Raw genomic sequence first — 12,181 nt, forward strand, 5'->3', positions numbered from 1 at the left:
GAAAGGGTTCCTAAAAAAGTTTCTTTTTTCGGAAGGATGCACGTTTTCGGTTATGGAAATTAAAAGGAAAGTTAGAGGTAAAAGAATTAGTTTTTCCCAAGTTCAAGTTCCTTCAGCTATCTCTTTCAGGCTGATGGATGGCAGATCAAATTTGTGCAATTTGAAATATCGAATCTAATAATAATTTATGGTACAGTGCTCTTGGATTGTATTAAAACACTATTTTAATAGATATAATAGCAGATTCTGTGTTTAACCAGCTTTTTCAGCACCCGGTTCATCTCAAAATAATTTTGGCTATAATACACTATAATTAGAAATATTTTCTATTCAATGTGATCAATAAATAATGTTGTTGGCAGATGATTGTTGTTTGTCACAACTTGGTAACCGTTTTGATATCTAATTTAAGTACTGATTTTCATTTATATGTGAGAAGAAGGAACTCTAAATACTAAATAATTTTTTATATGCTTTATCATAAATATATTTTTCTCAATAGTAAGATGTTGATAACACCATCAAAACATCAAAATATTAATATTTTTACGAAATATTTAATATGTTAATTTTAAACAACTTTCACTGTAAATATAATTTTCCTCAGTGATATTGAAATTTTTATTAAAACACTTTACTAACTTTAAATATAGTAATATATCCTTGTTTTTAATATTAGTTTTTCTTCTTCTAACCCTTTAGTCTACATATCAAATTTGGTATACAGTCCTTATGTTATATTTTGAAATTTCTGTTGTTGGTTCAAAGAAAATGATTATAATAGTGCTCCATATTTAGGGCCTATATTTTTTCAGTGATTATTTTAAGCCAACTTTTTATATTTTTAATTCTTTATTAGGTCTTTTTACAATCTTATCTTTCATATATATAAGATTAAGAATCTTATATATCTTTAACAAAACATTATAAGTAGTTTTCTCTTTAAATAGAACCAAATTACACATTTCTGATATAACTACAAAAATTGTTTCATTTTTTGAACTTGATCGATTCGAAAGTAATCACTTCTTAAACAACATTTTAGAAATTCCATCGACCTTGACACCAGAAGTCTCCAGTACGCATATGTCAACAAAATGTAACACACAGCACTGGTTTACCTTCCAAAATTGCGAGATAACGACGATATAAAACATTTCAACGGTGATTTTTATAGTCGATTGTGGACAGTTACTCGTCTAAAATGGTCCATTTCTGTTTCGTTATTGACTCAGATCGTCATTTATTTTATTTGGCTTCACGAAAAGAGCGGTGCATCGTTAATTTTGTCAGTGTAAATTATCAGACCGAGCAAAGATATTAATTTCGTATGACCTACATATATTATTTGCTCTTATTGGGTATAAATATTTTACTTGAACTTGAATTCTTCATATTTCCTTTGGTACTAAATAAAGACCAATGGCTCTTCTTAAATGAGAAAAATTAGTGAATAAATTATTTGTTTAAAATATTTGACTATAATTTAAATATAAAGAGATATGGAGGTATGGTCATGACTCATGTACATTAAAACTTTTTATATTAAAATCTATTCTTAGCACTAAAAGAAAACAGAATATTTTACACAATTTATGTATTAAGAGTTTTTTAAAATGCTTTTTACTAAATCATTCTTGACTTATACGTAAAATATATTGGGACATTCTTTCGAATTTTCAATACTAACAGTGAATTATACATATTATGGTTTCTAGACGGATATTATTTTGCATCACTTCATTAGAGATATAGTCCAGAGCATTGACTATAGTACACAACACTTTTTTGTGGAACGGTTGAATAATGGTTATATAAGATTTACTAGACCTACCCCATAGTTGGATCCTGTAAGACTGTCATGATTGATTTGTGCTCAATATTTTGTATCTTGTAATAATTTCGATTTTCGTCTTACGAGCTAATACAAGTTAGACGTCAGTCTAGATAAACTTCTACTCACTAAAGATTAAGGACGTTGGCAATTATTAATATTCATTGATGGGCATTTCATTCTACTCAAGTCAAAGGTAACATGGTAGATTTTGCTTTGCTTTAATATGCTTCATTTTTCAGTTACGGCTGACGTTTTAATAAGGTGTGGTAAACCTTCTTGATGTTTTAATTGGGCCTTCGCGAGGCTTGGCTTTCCACACATCACTAGTTTATCGATCAATAGTTCAGAATAGTATACAGGAGATACAATATTTTTCTACTAATTGTATAGTCATTTTGTATTATAGCAAACTATATATGACAAGATAAAATTTCAGTAGCTGAAAATGGGAATGAGGAAGAAAATTTTAATGTTTAACCTGCAGCCCTGCGTGCTATACTCTATAAAAGGCCTAACAGATACCCAGGAAAGCAACCGAGACAAAAATGTTTAAGCTATTACGTCTGCATTTATTTGGTTTAACAGTATATGTATTTGTTTTACAGTTTGTATTCATCAGTTAAAAGATGCTTTATTACAATTTTAATTCTATTAACGCCTAACGCTGTAATAAAACTCCAATATGACTGATTGATTTCATGTCATACCAACTATTAATTTACACTTTACTGGCAGTTATATTAAGGACGTAGATTTAGAATTTCGCTCAAAATGTTGATCATGTTAAGTAGTTGATTTCGGAATGAGTGCCGTATTTTCTAATATCGAACCAAAAACAGCCTTTCTTCGAAAATTCAGAACGCTGTTTGAAACTGTAAAGCGAAATAAAATATATATGAAATACAGCAATACATGTATTATATAGACAGAAGCTAGTGAAAATCTTCCAAAAACAACAAAAAAGTTATTCTACAAAAAGTGCACTAAAAGATTAAGGCAGCGTTAGAATAAATATATCGACATTGTAGAAGGCTATTCTCTGAAATAAAGGGGTAAAAGTACTAAAAATTATTTATTTTTCAGTTATGTAAACCATGGATGCCAATTGATTGATGTATAATTTTGTGATAATTCATTGTTTATAAAATTACACTTACAACATTCTAATCGATAAACAACATAATAGATCTCCAGCAGCGTTCATAACCTCAATAAAGCATATTTTTCCGGCCGCATCGTTAAGTTCGAACTGGAACAGCACAAATGGGCATTTTCTCTCATCGATAAAGTGACAAATCGTTATTCTCTACGATCCCCACGAGATCTCGACGTTTATTTATATCCAGACATTTGCAAACAGCGGTCATACGTTATTTATAGTTAATAATAGACACGCACATAATACGTATCATTAAAACAATCGTTTAGAACGTAAATTTTTTTAAAGATTCTTTTTTATGCGCGCGTACAACAATATCGGAGACGACTTAATTGGGTTTAACTAGGTCGCTGAATCGTCGAACCTTCCTTGCTTAGGATAATAAGGCACACAAGATGTGTATTTTTATCGATGAGGCGGTATCGCGTGCACCAAGAAGACCGAACCACTATGGAAATGTTCAACAATTTGATTGTATAATTGATACAGTAGCTTTGTATTGGCTGTGAACGTTGATACGGGCATTTTAATTAATTTAGAATATGTTCACAATATTCATGATAAAATCAAAATATTATGGTATATTCGAATTCAAATTGTTCAACTATTTAAGATCAATGTGTGACATCTTCATAACAGAATTTTGTAGTGTAGTGGAGTATAGTGTAAAGATATCAAGATTGTAACATAATCCAATTCCGTGATAATAGAAGAATAGTTCAATCATCCAACTTTTGATTTTTAAAATGTGTACTTTAACATTTGTACGAGCTTTTAACTCATGATTTTGATTCCCAAATATCAAACACATTTATTAACAAAATAGGACTTTATTAACAAATTTTAATTGAATATAAATATTATGTTTCCGACTATCTTTTTATGTACATGTTTTTTCATTGTTATTTATTTTTTTACTGTTAACTTAACCTTACTACTTAAGAATAACATTTCTTCTAAATGTACCAAGGATGTTTGAACTTCCTTCCCAACCAAGGAATATAAAGCTACTGTTAATCTGTAGAGTGTTTCGTTGATATATTAGATTATTCGACAGTTTTTAAAAATGTATAACATTTTATAATATAAAATAATAAAGGACCTATATATTAAGAAAATAAATAGGTAAAATGCATTATCCTACTGCATCATAGTGCAACTATTTACCTATTTGCTCTATCGAAAAAAAAAACCATTCCAGAACGAGAATTCAACTTTAGTTTCTCCAAAATAAACTATTATAGTCGATGTTCCATGTTATGTTTCTATTGAAATGATACAGCACGATATCCCTCAAGAAGCGTTAGTGTTCATACATAGTTCAAAAGAGTTTTGAGTTTTAGTGCACCCTAATGAATATATATATATATATATATATATATATATATATATATATATATATATATATATATATATGACAACAGCAAAGTGTATAGACAAATGTTTTAGAGAAGAAATAACTTACTAAAGTGATATTCTACATGTTATGTACGTTATGTATATACTAATTATCATAAGAAATTCTTATAGCCATTAATAATATAAAAAAACAACTATTTCGAACTTTGCAAAAAGTTAGCATTGCATCAAAGATCACTTTGAAATTTATAAAAACAATTACGCTATTTAAGACTTGTTTTAATCGTTTATTGATTTTTCTTACTGCAGTATATTTGTTAAATGAAGAGTATAATAAGTAAAACTAACTAAATAAAACACTTTTTAAACTGAAATAAATAACTGATATAACATAATTTAATAACCATACAACTTGACAATCCTTGTTAAAAACCAACGCAAAAAGTCCAAGTCTAATGATTTATCGATATTCAACCTTTTCTCTTTAAATCAATTTACCTTGAAGATAATTTAGGCGGGAATTAATTAAAAAGTCCCAGACCATCGGATTGACCATAATTAACGTTCGCCATGTCAGGAAAGAGTCGGACAAAAACATACACACATGTGAGAGACTTGGGAAAGAGAGAGCGAAGACCGAGATGGAGAAAACAGAAACAAAAAACTACCTTCCGACGAAGATTGAGACTACCATAAATCTGGACATGGTCTGAAACGTGCCTTTTTACGTTAATCACTGTGGCTTGTTTGTTATTTTCGTTTTTTTCCCTTTAATGTTCGTTTTTTTTTATTTTGGGGCTTCGTTGTCGAGTCCAAACGACGGTGTTCGGTTTCAGCTTCGTGTTTCACGTTGATTTACTGATATTCATCCGCGGAACCTGGCGGTGGGCGCCGTTTCTGCTTTGTAAGTTATCTTCATGCCTTTCACACAATACACTTCGTCCTATTCATCGGAAACGTGAGTCAGTGTGAAAGCCTTACCGGGATATTTCTTTTAAGGTATGTATCTGGTGATATTTCTCGTACGGGGCATCGACATTAAGGTGGACCTTCGCCATTGGTATTTCTTTTGTTCTTCTATCGTATCATTGTTTCATGCTGTCTAATATTGTGCTACACTTTTAAGTCATACAATTTATTATTATGATAATATAAATTACAACTTTTTCTTTCCTTTTGATGATGACAAATATATTGTAATTGTGTTTGATAAACTACACTCGATACACCAGACTATTTTAAACCTCAAGTTCACCTCTGACACTGCTACCGTAGTTATGTTGCATAATTTTGTTTATTGCACTGATTTGTAATTAAGAAAAGCCTTCATGTCATTCCTTAGCTGTCTTGTCCAGCATTTACTAAAAGTTTCCTCTTAGGATTTAATGCTATAAGGTGAGGTAGATTTATATAAAACGAAATAAATTCAGACAGATGAAGAAATATATGATCACAAGAAGCGAACATTCTTGTAGAAAATTCATTTGGTTCAATATATGTATATGTAGTTACCAATTTCTAGGATAACCAAGGAAATAAATTGTATTTCGATTTCAAATTGTTTATTGCATTGTTACCAACTAACCTACAGTTAATTTTATAGTAGATTAAATCTAAGTATATATCTAGAAGGACCTATCGGTCCTAAATTATTCCTTTGCCCAATAATGTTTATGTATTAACACTACACGTTCCACTACAAAATATGACACACTTTTGAGTCTGTACCCTGTTCTAGTGCTGTCCAAGAATTACAATAGTTCAATATTAACATGAGAATGGAATAACTACTCCTATAGTAGCTGGGTGCTCTTACTGTGCTTCTTAGGACTACTTCTTCTGGAAAACTTGCATTATATTTACATTGATCTTCCAAATAACCAACATATTTTCTTACATTTCAACTCCAATACTTTTTCTTTTATCATTTATTAATATTGGTGTTTGTGGGGTGTTGTTATAGGTTACAGGTTTGAGTCAAATTATTTATAATGTCATAGGTCTATTGTAATTTTCAAGCAAATGTAGCCATTGTGATATTTTCTATTTGATATATCACATATACTAGTGTATAGAAGAAGTTTTGACATGACTTGAAGGAATGTATCATACACACATGTATTCTATAGAATATAATTCAGCACCCTCTAATTTAAAATAGTAGTGGATTAATGATACCTGGAAAGATATGCAGATACAAAAAAGGATTTTCAGTATTCATTATGGTAATTTTGTTTACAGCTGTAAATGATGAAAAGTAATAAAACTTTAATAAACCGTGTCTTACTTTCTTTTTATAGTGATGTCACCACGACATATATTTTGTATTAACTAACAAGATAATTTTTTTATGTTGTTGCTATTTGGTGGTGAGATCTTTCGAATCAAAGTTGTTAGTAACTAAAAAATTGATAATATATCGTCGAGAGCAACATTTCGCTTCGTTCTGTGATCGTTCGGATACAGGACGCGTCAAGGAGGGAGATACCTTTCCCTTTTGCGCACATGGTGGCATCGTCGAAAATCGACATTGGTAGGGAACGAGCGACACGGCGTGTGCGGGAGAGAGAGAGACGGAGCGAACGAGGTCGACGGCCATAAAATAGCTCGGAGAGGGCTCCGGAGACGCCCCGATCTCACGTGGCTTGCACGGAAAGCTTGATTTTGTGCATGCATTCCGTGTAGGGAAACGACATGGAGCTCGGTTTCGGTCGAGGACGCGGGGCCGGGGGGGTAAGGCAACGGATCGTCTGACGTATTTATAGTTGACAACGTAAAAAATGACGGGGTTTCGTGTATAAAATACTGAATCGTCCCGGTCCGAGACGTGGCCACTTTCGGTCGTTATGCAGATGAGATAAGGCCGAGGAAAAAATCAAATAATTCAAATCGCAAAAAATATGCTGACGTATAATTCGATTGGATGCAAAATAGTTTATTTATATATAAATAAACTATACATATATATATATATATATATATATATATATATATATATATATATATATATATATATATATATATATATATATATATATATATATATATATATATAATTCATCATTGGAAATGTTTGAATTTGTACCGAGTAAAACGCATTTGCGGGAATTTTATTATTTTAATTCAAATTGAAGAAAATGACGAATGTAACACTTCAACTGTGAATGTGAATACTAGTTTTGATATTTTAGAAGTGGTGATTTGGACACCGAAGATAAAGAGCGTTCTGTGATCAGCCAAAAAAAAATTATCATGGTGGCCAAAAATGTCAAAAAAATCAATCAATCAGTGGGGTTCGCTATCTACTACAATCTTTGCGTTTGAGCATTGTATGAAATACGGCTGGAATGAGTAAAAACAGCAACAATATTGTTCTTTAGCATGACACAGTTGACCATGTGCTGTAAAACCGATGAAAACATACTTGGAAACATTAAAATGGGAAGTGTCGTCTAGGCCGCCGTATTCTCCAAACCTTTCCCTTCCTGATTTTTACATGTTTAGAGTCGTTACCTGTCTGAGCCGATACTTCATTTCTTATGACGATACCAGAAAATGGGTGTATTCGTGAATAGTCTCAAAAGATACATTGTTTTTGATTTTTGATGGAATCCATAAATTGATAGAAAGATGGAAAAAAGTAGATATTGTCCATTGATAACACTGTGAATAAAAGACACTATACTGAGTTATTACAACAAAACATCTAATTCAAAAATACTTATAGGCGTAATATTATAAAAAAAGAGCTTTATTTTTTAGATTAATTTTATTTTTGTCAAATTTCTATCAATTAAATAATCACAAATCAATATAATACAAGTACAAATTAGACAAGCAAAAGAAAGAAACTATAAAGCTTCGGTGATACTGCATCAACATATACAATATACATGCATTTTTGGTCCTTTTAATTAACAATTTTACATACTAATTAATTTAAAGTAATTACCATACAACAACTAAGAGAAAAATATTTTCACAGATCTAAACTTGTATTTATATCAGTTATAAGGTTATTACCACGCTGCTTTCATTTTTTCAAATTTATAGTCGCTATTTGGATTAGATCTTCTCATCTTCAAATACTGAAAGAAGGAAGGAGAACTGAACTTTCTGTAGTAAAGAGTAGTGGTCAATGGGATAATCGCCTCGATAGTAATTTTTAAGGTTTTTTTTTTATATAAGCTCCCATCACTGCAATCCATATATTTCTCTTCGCCACTTAATATTAATAATTTACCGTTAATTAACTATCTTCACATACATACAACATAAAAATACGTAAACATAACAACATCTATAGGGAAATGATTGTAAAATTGGTTTATATCTCGAGCAAAATTAACTTGTTTACTTGTTTATAAATTATTAGCATCTACTGAATGCATCATAAATCTTATCACTCCTTGATATTTGGGTTAGCTGATATAACGTCATTGGTCAACGATATAATTTTCCAATAAATATTGCAAATGCTAACCATTCAGGGATTCCAAAAGTTGTTTTTAAAATACAGCGTCGAGTTATACATTTCATTTGTGATGAAATGTATAACTTTATTTTTTATATTTTAAAGTCTCCTTTTACCAACGAGGGCTTATCTGGACTGGATCTACACAGTTTAACGTGGGCTCCGACTCACGGTCCTCGGCATTAAGCCTACCGACTGACTAATGACCAACTTAGATATCATCCCAGAAGATATCCGGTTTTACCCAGCCTGGTTACTGGCGTGACTGGGATCATTTTCCTTGTGGGATTTTGCATTCTTTCCTAAGGACAATCAGAAATGTTAAACAATTACAAACATACCAGACCATGCCCCAGGGGGATTCGAACCCGCAACTATCGCAACAGGAGGTCGCATTTACCACTACGCCAACCAGCCGGCTATAACGTTATTTGTTTATTTACATTTATTCATAACATGAATAAATAGACTTTAAATAAGTAATATAAAAATATGTAATATTGTATAATATTGGGTTGTATTGGCTATGTACATATATTATATCAGGGCCCCGTAATAAAACGATGTCTTATACAGTCTTAAACAATGTCAATAGAATATTCTCGAAGATCAATAAATGTAATTTGTTGAAGTAATGAAGACAAATCTTGAATATGGCTTATTACAAAACTTATAGTTGCTGAGTATGTACGGGATACCAATCTAAATAATAAAAAATGTAATTTTGAGTGCTTATTATTCATCAACTTTTGTTTCGATACAAGGTTTATCGATTATCAAGTGACGCAGATACTCGGAAACATCCCAAATTCAAGCTGAGATGACGTTTCTGTGCTACAGATGTTGCAAGTTTTCAGGATAAAGGGTAGATAACGTGCTAAGAGAATTAGTCTGAACAACTTGTTCAGTAAAATGATAGTGAAAATGTTCATTACATTCAATACCGCAGCAGGATAATTTTTGCAACAAAAACATTGAGGAAAGTGTTCAAGTTTTAAATAAATTTATGATACAAGGTTTTTATAGTCATTGCGGAAAGTTAAAGAAGGAAGAAAAGAAAAAGGCCACGGTTTTAAGTAAGATTTACCTATTTGGAGACCAGTTTAGCTTTGTTATGAGTATTAGCATGACTGGGATGATTGTTTATTTTATTCTTATGCCAATAAATAGTTACCGACTTAAATTAAATATATCTAAGCCTCGATAGGGATTCAAAACCGGAACAAACAAACGGGCAGTTTCTATATTGCTCAATTAATAATTTTGTGTAAAATCTAATTAACTGTTAGCATGTATAAAAATTAAGTAATGCTAAATTATTATAACTAACATTGTCTAAATTTTGATAAATATATGAAGGTTAATATATGCATATATGAAGTTTTTTAAAGCAGTTAGTTAAAAAAGAGACCCATTATAACAATAAACATAAAACAAAACAATAAATCATAGAATTTCTTATCTGGGAAGTCTTACAATATAACAAATTATTTAATTTAAAATAGACACATTCCATATTTACGTTTCAACAGGCGATAGTGATAAATGCGTTTTCGTGTGATATAGGAAATATTAATTTATTGCTTTATCTGTTGAATATAATTCTAGAAAGAAACCACTATGTTTACAATCGAATGTGGAAATAATAATATTCCAATAGCATAAACAAACGCGTTTTATTGTTAATTACCAGTCATTAATCAATCGATAATTAGAAAACAAGCAGCGTGGCTTTGAAAAATTTAAATAAAATGTTTTGATGTGATTTTATGAAACTAACTTTAAAAATACAAATGGAAAACTTTAAAGTACCAGGTGAGTTGTTCAAAATAAAACAAACGACTATATATAGCTTCATTCATCTAATGGAGGGAATGGTAATTTACGTTTTATTATAAAATAAAATGAAATATTTGGATTAATATGAGGAAAAAAATCGCTTAAATCACGGTTTGTTTCTAGTAAAAAGGGGAACCGTCTATTTTAAGAAAGCTTTTTTCGATTTATTTTCATTCACCTCGCATTCTGGATATAATCCAGTGATGTTGCCATAAAACAGTTGTTAGAATCATTAGGTATACGCTGTGGAAGCCATTTAAGGAAATTCGATGATTTGTTATCTTGTAGAACGAGTTATGGTTCTGTAGATTTAAGAAAACACCATTTGTTTTGCCCTGTTTGTTGGATACAACGCGTTGTAAATATATGCCGGAAGTATGGGTCCTTTTTTTTCTCTCTATCTCACTCCGAGTTATCTTTCCCCTTGATTTCTCTATTCTACTTGTTTAAAAATGGTATCAGGTCGATATTACAATAGATATCGTTACTGTGTATTTGTATTACTGAACATTTGTAATCAACATGAAGCCTCTATAGTGGGCTTCATTATTCATTATATGTCATTTCGTCGAAGTGTGTGCATTGAAAATGTCTGAATTTGTACCGAGTAAATCACATTTATGGGATGTCTTACATTCTTAGTTCTTATTTGAAGATACAGATGACCGAAAGTCATCGAATGATGTGCGACGCCCATCTATTTCAACAAGTGAGCACTAGTTTCGACATCTTAGAGGTAATGCTTGTGATCTCGAAAATGCAAATCGATCTGGACAGCTAGAAGAGCGAGGATTTGAATGCGTTACTCGATCAAACCATCAATGGCGATTAAGCCGAGTAATGCTGGAAAACGGCCGGAAAACGAGTACAACAATAATATTCTTCAGCATGATAGAGCTCGACTACATGTTGAAACACTTTGATACATTTAAAAGGGAAGTGCTACCCCACCCGCCATATTCTTCAGATCTTGCTCCTTTTGATTAATGCTTGTTCCGATATATGAGTCGTGACTTGTCTGAGTAGTGCTTCACTTCTTACGAAGATACCGAAAAGTTGATAGCCTCAAAAGATACATCGTTTTTTCGAGATGATATCCATAAATTGCCTGAAAGTTGAGAAAAAGTAGTGGGTATGGATGGACAATACTTAATAGACAACGAATAAAATATATTGAAAAGATTTTTGACAATAAAGCTGCAAATGAAGAAATAATTTATAGGCCTAATATATAAAATAAATAATATAGTGAAATATTGAATAATTATAGATAGAAATAATATTTAGTGAAATATTTAATTTATTAGGAAATTGCTACGAATTTTTTCTAAGGTACCTAAGGAGATTAGGGCTAATTTTACACTCATTTTCTAAGAATGAGAATAAACGGTTTTTATTAGAAGTGAATCTCAATAGCATTCTACATTCTCTTTAATAAATAATTATATTATATCAATAATTAAGAGTAATATCAATTATTTACATCATTGTTATTAATACTTTTGCTAGCAAA

General features: G+C 30.9%; 1 protein-coding gene across 6 annotated transcripts in view; it reads left to right on the plus strand.

The window, feature by feature from the left end:
- The window catches only part of Abd-A (abdominal-A), a 101,848-nt gene that overhangs the window by 13,258 nt on the left and 76,409 nt on the right, over positions 1-12,181 (plus strand). The gene's annotated exons all lie outside the window — the stretch shown is intronic.

The sequence above is a fragment of the Rhynchophorus ferrugineus genome, unplaced genomic scaffold (genome assembly GCF_030347505.1).
Source record: "Rhynchophorus ferrugineus isolate W39M unplaced genomic scaffold, kcgeb_rfMv2 rfM1, whole genome shotgun sequence".
Lineage (NCBI taxonomy): Eukaryota > Metazoa > Arthropoda > Insecta > Coleoptera > Curculionidae > Rhynchophorus > Rhynchophorus ferrugineus.